The following is a 9751-nucleotide window of genomic DNA, read 5'->3' as shown; positions in this document are numbered from 1 at the left end:
CAAAACAAAAAAGCACTCAAACACAAGCATCCCCTGGCTTGTTGTGTCCTTGCAGTGAGGAGGGGGGAATACCTGCAGTCCTGCCGCCTTGCTCTGAATCCAGCTAGTGTCTTTCTGAATTGCATCCAGCTGTAGACAGTCCCTGGGGCTCCCTAGGAAAATTTCCTTTCCCTCACCTCTGAGACTCAGCTGCGTATCTCCACCCAGCTCCTAAGCAGCTCGTACTCCTGCTCCTCGTAGGACCTTCTGTCTCTCCTCAGGCTATGTACTAGTTAGCCAAAAGTAACTAAATTGCATAAGAAGCTCTTTTTATCCTTATAAAGATTTAAACCAACACAAATTTTCTCACGCAGACATTCATTCACGTGGCAGAAAAGACTTTGGAAATATTAAAAAAAAAGTTACTGTAACAGTTGGTCACTTTACACCTAGACGAGAAAACAGCATTGATAAATTGGTACCAGCACTTTTCTATTGCTGTTCGTCCCTCTATGTTTTAAGTGTTTATCCTGTGTCCAGGCAGGATCTTAGATTTCATCACCATCAGTGTGTGTGTTTACAGCTTCTGTTATCCTAGCTGAGAAAAAAAAAAAATGTTAGGTTAATAAACCTTCCTTTCATTACATGAAAATTACGTAACTGTTGTGAATACAGGTCAAGATATTTTCCCCTAGTTTTACAGTACAGAAGATGAAAATCCAAAGTTAGCAGCGGCAGATGCAGCCCAAATATGAACTGGGGGAAAAGGAAGGGCACTGCAGCTGTGATGACAGCATGTGCTGGGGGAGCATCACCCCTCCCTCTGCCCTGCAGCCCAGGTTGGGTGTCAAAAGAAGAGCTAAATGCTCTCTGACTGCTGCACAGTGCTTGAGCTTCTCTCCTGCTTTGGGAAATGTGGTTGGTGAGAGACCCCATCACCCAGGGCGGCCGTGAGGGATCACAGAGCCACACTGAGAACATGGTACCAGAGTAAGAAGTCTTGACCTGCCACTGTCATGATGTGAAGTGGGGAACAGGGTCTAATGCTGCGTGACTAAGGTCACCACCGGCTCCGCTCTGTAAATTCTTACCTGGATATATGATCACACTACAAGTTTCAGCTGATTTCCTAAATATCTATAAAGCTTCCATATTATACATGCCATCACAAAAACTGAAATAACAGGAAATGCTGATTTATCAGCACACAAATTTTTCTCAGTTCAGCTTGATCCATGTTTCTGCTGATTGTTCCCTCAAATTTTTGGAAGCTAGAGCATTGTTGGCTGAGATGTTCTGTGACCTTCTTCACTTGGATGGGAGAGCACTGGCTCAGCAAAGAACAACAGAGTTGGTAGGTATATGAGGAAAAGTATTTTATACCTTGTAGAATCAGCTGTTAGTCCAAAGTTTTTGTACAGTTTCTTACATTCAAACGTGTTGGTACTGGGTTTTTTCATTGAATTACTATACATAGATCCCTAGCATTCATCATGGAAAGAGATACATGTGCTGCCTTTGATACAATGGCCGCAAGACTTTACCTTGGAATTAAGATTACAAGGTCCCTTCAAAGCAACAGATTGAACAAAAGCATCTGCCTTCGGCATTTTCATCATGAAACAATTTTGAGTAAATTTTCCCTCAAGCACTAAATGTATGCTGCTGTATTGATCTTTTGGATCTTGAAATAAGTGTGTGATTTTCCCAAAGCCTGCTTGAACTAAATTATTATAAAAGACAAGAAAGGTAAAGCATTACATTGCCTCATTACTCCCCCCATTGACTTTCACTTCAGAGTAAGAAAATCTAGTACAGTCAGAATATGCCCATCAAGGATCGGACAGCTTAAGGTAGCTTCTCTCTCTATTGACTGGTCTTTAGAAAATTTTATAATTTTATTTTTGGGGGTGGGTTTTTTTGCAATTCCTTAGTACAGACTGTTATTGTTTCATTTAAATCAATCTGCCCATCTGTATTTAAAAGTTGCTGCCACAGGACCTATTATCTCATAGAACACACATTACAAAACTGCTCAGAACACTTTTTTTTAGTGGGGGTTTTGGTTTGTTGGGGTTTTTTTAAGAATCAGTGGTCAACGTGATGATCTCTGTAATGTTTCTCTAGTATCTCTGACAGCTTGAAAGAATCAATTCCTATATATTGCAGCGTATTGCTTTGCTTCAAGACTTCTCGATGATTTTCAGTCTGTTTGCTCATATACTGGCTGCTTTTGCCACCCCACAGCCGTGAAGGCACGGTGGGTGCCTGTCTGTGTGTCTCCCACATAGCACCCAGCACCACGGCTCCTGAGACGGCTCTTTCGGTCTTCTGAGGGCTGTGTGCCTGTAACCGGTTCTTTTTTAAAGATTCCAACGTACAAACCAGAGCCCACACAAAGGAAAAAAAGGTTAACTCTGCTTTATTGTGAAGCCTTGCTACAGGAAAAAAAAAAAACACAGTGAATTCAGCTTTATTGCGACACCTTGCTAAGCAGTTCCCAAACGTCCCAAAAGTTACTTAAGAGTCTTACCACCCCCATAGACTGTAGTAGCATCACTGAGCAGCAGAATAACAAGGAGCTACATCAGTACGGCAGAGGGAAGGCAGGCACAGCACTTTTTCAGGGCGTCCCCTGTATCTTCAAAGCGCACTCATGTCTCTTGCTCCCTCTCCCACCCGAGACAGCCCCCTTATATCCTGCACTGGATTGAGTGGAAAAGTACAGGCTAGAGTTGCTGCATGTGTGGCCAGTGCATGCAGCGAGCCTTACCAGACTCATGATTCAGCTTTGCTAACAGCGGCTGTCTGATACCTGACTACACTGTTGTACTCCCTTCTTGTTATCTTCTTCTTCGAAGGTCAGGTTCTCATGGATACACGCATAGTTTCTGCAGCAACAGTACTGAGGTCCTTTTTCTCGGCACGTATACTGGGTTTGGTTCAACTAGTAATTTTCCGTCCTGTCTCACTCAGACCGTCCATCTATTATCCCTAACACAGTGCCCTTAGACTAGGTAACAAACGCGCTGTGTGAGGTGAGCGCAGCTCAGTCGTAGTTAACTGTCGGGTGTAGGAGACCAGCCACTCTCCCCAGGGGTGGCACACCGGCTCTGCTCTGAAGGGCAAACCCAAAGGTGCTTTGCCCCATCTTCTAGAGCAGCAGTGCAGGAAGAGGCTGAAGAAGTTCCTGTATTGTGTGACAGCAAGTTTTGTCTAGACCACATGAATGAACATACAACCAGTTGTGCAATGGGAAAGCACCGCTTCTCATGCAAGTTCCCCACAAATTTACCTGAACTCTTGCAATATATTCTATAGTTATAATACAGAACATGTTTACAAATCGTAATTTTTCTTTCATTACTGTCTGCATAATATACTCTCCACCCAGTGCATAACAAATCCCCAAACAAGCTTATAATATGCTTATGTAAATATTTTCTCAAAAGATTAATACATTCAGGTTTTTGCAGATTATGATTCATATCTTCACACCAATTTAAAGTCAGATTTCCCACTTTTTTGGTAAGAAAATCCTCTTTAATTATTTACTCTTTATATGGAAAGTATTTTCCACTCTGAGATCTTGCATTAAAATTTTAAGCCCTTGGTTTATCAAGATCTGCATTTTGTTGATGATGAAGAAATTGCTTCCTCTTACAGAGACTAATATTAGAGTTACTTGAAATGAGTTCTTTCAGGCTTTGCATGGGCAACATTTCTTTTTTCTGCTCGAAACAGCCATATCCTCCTTGCCAGGAAAGACAGACCTACCTCTGATGCCGCCCTCTAATGACAGAAACCACCCCTTCTCCAGCCTTGCTCTCTACGCTGCTCCCTTGTGTGGCAACAGCCCGAGAGAGCCGAGTGACAGCAAGGTTGCCATGGAGCCACGTCTGCCACCGCCGGGAACTCAGTGGTGTGGCCGTTCCTGGCCAGAAGTCATAAGTGTTCCTGCCCAAAGTCACTCCCAGGGTCAGCCCTCTGCAGCAACAGCAGAAGATGAAATATGCGACTTCCTATTCATGCAAACACCTCATCCCATCTCCTTTGCATCCAACTGGAAATTTAACCCAGCTGGCTCCTGGCTTCAACTTAAAACCAAAGCCATAAGCAGCTGTCCATCAGATTATCTGATCACACTCGTGTCCTGTGACTGCAGCAATGGTTCCGTTTGGTCAGACCACTTAGGCTACCCGGTGTCCAAAGCCCGCTCCCATAGGGGAGCTCTGACCTGGGAGCTTGGGTTCTTGTGCAAGAACCTGACAGAGGAAAGAGAAGATAAAAAAAGCAAGAGCTTGTGAATCAGGGAATTCAATTATCTTTTGAACTGTAAAAAATGGCTATTTTACACAACCGCTTTCTCCCCAAAAGACAGCCTTTCTCCCAGGCAGTGGAAACTGTGCCAAAAATACAAAGTGCACTAATGATGTTACCCGCCTCTTTGCCTTTTAATGAATCCACTGACTTAACATTTATTTTAAATATGGGTCATATTTAGAGGCATTTTTCAAAGACTACCAGTTTGTTACAAGTGAGACTCAGTTTATCACAGAGACACTCAGCCCTCCTTTCCAGAGCGGGTACCTGTCCGCCCTGTGCTCCTGCCCTGTGCTGCAGCCTCCCTGCTGCAGGTACGCTGGGCACAGGTAGCCACAAAGTGACTTGGATGCCTGCATTAAAATTAGGCTCAATCAGATTCAACTTGGGCAACAAAAATAATATCCACAATCACCATCTTCTGCTGCCTACCTTCTAAATTCAAGCATCGTCTGTTTTTAACTTCGCAGTCACGAACATAGACGTGATTTCTAAGATCGTTATTTCTAATTTCTAATGGTGATTTGTCATCTCAAAAACTCTATTTTGCTGAATGACCCTTTAGTTCTGTACAAGTTTAAACTATTCAGAGAACAGCTTCGCTTGGTTTCCATCAGCAGTGGCAGCATTGATGTAATTAGTGCTAAGGAGATTCAGAAAGGAAGCTCAAAGAACACACGTGGTTTAATTGTGTGTGTGTGTGTGTGTGTGTTTGTGTGCGGTATTTCCAAGCATCCTGTGTTTCAGGTGGCATCTGTCTGCATCCTTGAAAATAAAAAGGCTCATACAATTTCACTAATGTGGTGCTACAGCTGTGCCATTTTTTTCCCCCCTTAAGCCCTGACAGGCGTCTTTGTTTGTTTGTATGCGGGGGCTCTGTTTGAACCGTTGCCTGGTGTCCTTGCTTTGTGTGCTGGCAGGAGAGGTGATAGTTTTGTTTTGGTTTGTTTTCATTTTCAGAGGATGTGGTAACTTTTTTCCTACTATTACCGTTGACAGCAACAACTCTTGTAGTCCAGGCTGGCATCACGTGACAGCCAGAAATAAAGAATTCAGCTTCAGAAAAGGAGATGGGTTTTTACAGAGTTCCAGTGCTGGGGAGAAGCCAGGCAGCAGCATCCCCCCAGGATGCTGTCAAGGCGCAGCAGCCAGCCTGCTCTCCAGCTCCCTTCTCCATGGATATATTGAGGGGTTTATACTGAATATCAGGAGGAATAAAGCAGGTATAACCCAGAACAGTTCCAGTATTAAACACGACGCAGCAGTGCTAACTTAGGACCTGACATTGTGTGTTGTTTTAATTCCTCCTGATTGCATGTTTCAACGCTGCAGTACCCATTTCGTGATACCAGCCTTCCCCTTTTGCATCGTATGGAGTTGGGGCAGAAAAGCACTAATGTTTGCCGCTTTCCCAAGACTGAAAAGAGGTAATTTTCACTGTGTTTGGGGGGGGAAGGTAAGCAAGAGAGAAGGAGAAGCCTCTCCAGGCTCAGGCTTCTTTCTGAAATCCCATCTCAGGGCACTTCGGTCCCATCAGCGGCTGGGCTCCGCGCAGCTCCCTCACTGCGCGAGGTTTTCCCAGTTCCACTCTGCTGCAGCGAGGATGGGAAAGCAAATCTCTGAGTCACGCCACAAAGCGGGCCCGATGACAGGCTGACTAATGGTGCTTTGACAACACCCAATAGATTTTACAGAGATTAAGGTCTTGTCAGAAATTTGTCAGCAGTAGTTTAGGAAATACTTACTGAAGATTTGCAGAGTTAACAACTCTGTGGGTGTTTGCTGTTTGGCTATCTACATAAACAAACAGCTGGCACAGCTGGAATAAAAGCAGCAAAGTTGTTACTAATTTAGACTCCTTGGGCACGTCTCTGCTCCAGGCACAGAAACGGCTGTGCTGGAGCATACTGGTACCCCAGCCAATTTTAAACCACCTAGCTTGGTACTGGAGGATGGCAGCTACAGCAGCCCAGAGCTCATCATGGATTCATTTACCCGGCTTTTTGGCTCAAATATTAGTGCCAACAGGGTTAGCTAAACCCTTTTAAAAATCAGAAAAAGGAGATACAAAGGACTTGATTCAGCAAGAGTCTGATTCAAAGCGGAAACTCTCAGTTGCTGGCTGCAGGAGCTGTGACAGGCTACGCAGATGAAGACAAGAAGCTTGAATTTGCTGTGGGGACAAGGGGGAGGCAGGGTGCCAGTCAGCGCCCGGGCTGCTGAGGGGAAGGGTCTGGCCTTCACTGTGAACCCTTTGTGTCACTGCAAATGGAAAATGTCACATGAAAAAGAAGGAGACTCCTATTAATAAAGAGTCGCTGGGGCAATGTGCGGTAGAAGAGGAGGAGGGATTGTGTCTGGACTTGTTCATCTGCAAAGAGCTTTATGTGCTGCGAGAGCGCTGACTTATTGCTTCTGGAAGTCTTTTCTAACTTCAGTGTCAAAGTTCAGGGACCTTTCCCACATCCCTGGTGCTAGCTGGCAGAACTGCCCCTTTGTTTGTAGTAATTTCTTATCAATAGTGACTTGTTTTACACATGTCGTTCTTGCTGGTCAGGGGCTGGTCAGACAAGCAGGACAGGCAATTGCCCAGGGCAGGAAAATGCTCGCTGCCTGCTAACTTCTGGCTGAGAGGAAGGACACAGTCCCGCTTACCCAATCACCTCTTGGCCTATCCCTCAACTTAGATTTATTCTGCTCCCTAGCTTGAGAGTCAGCAAGATTAAAAAGTGCAATGAACAAAAATGTAAAGTATAAAATGAAAACATCCAGTAAACTTCAGACCACCACCACAAGCCGCGCTGCTTGCTGCCATCGCAATCTGTCACAGCAGGACTTACTGAGAAAAGCAGTTTCTTGCAAAAGAGTGCTGCCTTGTTCAGAGTACTCAGGGCCACGCTAAGGCATGGATCGGGGCTAGGTCCTCAGAAAACTAAAGCGAAGACTGAAGAGCGGTACTTTAAGAAGCCTCCCAAAGCTATGCCAGCCTAGCCCAAAGGGGACGACAGTAGAAAATGCATCCAACTATTAGCTGGGGAGAAGCACAGTCCCTACGGTGCGCTGAAGAAAGAGTGAGGAATGCCATTGCCACGGTGCAGCGCAGCCTGCCAGGCTCTAATGAGACAGGCTGACTAACAGGGGAAGGAGATGGGAGATGTTCAGCGGGAGCAGGCCTTGACCTTGGAACCAAGCCCAAATCCTGTAGCGGAGAGTAATAATGAGAAAGGCAAGATCAAAGGAGACAGCTCTAACAGAGAGGCGAAAGAGATGGGTAAAGACACACGAGCACTTACCAACTACTTGGCTTCTCAGTCCTTTGCTTTGGGCTCGACCTCGTGTTCTCCCGACTCTCTCGCTCCCCTCGTCTCCGCCAGCCCCAGCCCAGGGAGCAGGGACACGCTGGTGCTGCATACAGCACGCCTGCCTGAAACAGCCACAGCCATTATGCATGGGTAATTTTTATTACCCAGGGGCATTTCTCTTTTACATATCCCTAGCTACAATTTTACTGAAATAATTTTCTTTTTTATTGGCCTCTTACATTGTTAAGAGTGCCCGTGATTTCCCCAAGGTGAGATGATGAATGACAACACATCATACAAAGACAAAATACAGGCGTTTGCCAAGTATAAAATGGATTTTTTTCATTTGATACGTTGCCTTTTCTTGTGCAACAATGATAAGCAACCTTGATGGGATGAACAGTACAAATAGAAGTTTAACAAGCGCTCTTCTGAACCCAGGATCACAAAAAAATAGATTCAGTAAAGATACTAGATTTCTACTAACGTGGTTGGCCTCCAGAAAATGGAGTAACCATTGTAAAGACAATTTCAAATACAATCAGCTGTGTTCAATCCTGCAATTAGTTGTGCCTGGGCAGTCAGCTGGGTCCTTGAGAGGCTCCAGCGACTTCAGCAAAACCAGTGGGAACATAGCGAGACATACCATTTCAGCTATGTGCCATCACATGCTGGCTCGACTCCTCAGCAGCTCTGGGGTCTTCTCACCCCTTCCTTCCCCCCAGACCCGTCCCTCAGCCCAGGCGGCACGGCTGCCCCACCGGTCCCCAGGAGCAGATCGTGCCTCGTCCCCCCACCAGCATCTGATGGCGGACACAGCTCCTGGCCAACCCCATGCAGGCGGCGGCTTTTGTACAGACACTATTTTCTGTTCAAACAGGCATTCCCAGCTGCTCCTGGGGAACAGAACATGAACATCACTGCTTTTCTGGCGGAAGCTACATGATCTTAGCCAAGCTTCAATCTGACCAACAGGTCCTTCCTTACAAAGCCAAGGAAGAAGCAGCAGGCAGCACGTGGGTGTCCACAGGCATGTACCTGGTGGGAGAGAGCTGCCGCACCACCGGATGAAAGGGGCTCAGGGATGTGCCATGGAAAGATGGCATTGATCCAAACATTTCCTCTCAAACGCACACAGGCTCTATGGACAGCAACGACTTGGCCTTAAAAAAAAAAACTTAAATTCAGATTAGAAAAAACAAGAGAGACGATCAACGCTATTTCAATATCTTAAATACGTCCAAAAAATCCAATTATCAAAATCTCCAAGTGAACATTGTTGGGCTTACTGCCCTGAAGGCAAATATTTTAGCAGCAGAAGGGTAGGATATAGGAATACCAAAGGCCCCAAACACTACAGAAATACTTAAAATCAAATACTCTATACCTACCTATCCATGCACCTATCCACACAACGCTGGAGGGAGTGCAGGTGGCCAATTCCGTCTTGGTTTATTCAGTCCTGGCTTGTTGCCCAAAGAGGCATGCCAAGGGCGAAGAGCTGCCACCTCAATTACTTCCATCCCCCTTTTTTGAGACCTGATCCAAAACTCAGTGAAGTTCACTGAAAGACTCTGACTGACCCAAGGCTTTGGTTGACCCTTGTACCCTAATTTCTTCTATTACCGGGTGGAAAAAAAGATATTCTATTGTTAAAAAAAAATTACCAGAAGAGAAAAAAAGAATATAATTTCAAAGCACCACATGTAACTAACAAGGTTTTAAAGAGAAGAACTAAGGAGAAAGCATAAATAACATGCAACCCCAAAAGAGCTTATAAACAAGTCACGCGCCTGAACTTTTGAACTCAGTCTTTCCACTGCACTATCATATATAGAAAGGACATGACTGATGGACTTGAAAACTGCATTTCAAATTTTGCAGATGAGATTAAATTAGAGAAAACATCCACATCATTTCTAATACAACGGAGGTGTTAGATTGATTATACTGTTGGATTAACAGATGGTAATTGCAGATACACGGAGACTTTTAAGTCTTCAAGCAAAGGACCTGCAGAAGAAATAGCTATTATTTGGAAAGGCGCGGGAGCAATCTACCTCATAAAATAGATAAAACTTACCGTGTAATATTGTTAAGGTTTTCAGCCAATGTACATATGAAATGAAAAATAGAGAATCAGATTG

The 9751-nt window shown here is 44.8% G+C and overlaps 1 long non-coding RNA gene across 2 annotated transcripts; it reads right to left on the bottom strand.

Moving 5' to 3' along the window:
- Nucleotides 1-2303: 2303 nt before the first annotated feature.
- Nucleotides 2304-9385, bottom strand: LOC141741855 (uncharacterized). Of its 2 annotated transcripts, none has more exons than XR_012586507.1 (3): nt 8643-9385; nt 7596-7726; nt 2304-4244 (listed from the first exon to the last, which is right to left on the bottom strand). It is a non-coding gene; the product is annotated as an uncharacterized LOC141741855 (long non-coding RNA). The 2 variants fall into 2 exon arrangements; XR_012586506.1 differs by lacking the exon at nt 2304-4244 and adding an exon at nt 7183-7501.
- Nucleotides 9386-9751: the final 366 nt, after the last annotated feature.

Source organism: Larus michahellis, chromosome 4 (assembly GCF_964199755.1).
Source record: "Larus michahellis chromosome 4, bLarMic1.1, whole genome shotgun sequence".
NCBI lineage: Eukaryota > Metazoa > Chordata > Aves > Charadriiformes > Laridae > Larus > Larus michahellis.
Note: the sequence above shows the minus strand (reverse complement) of the source record. Positions and strands in the feature narration are given on the sequence as shown.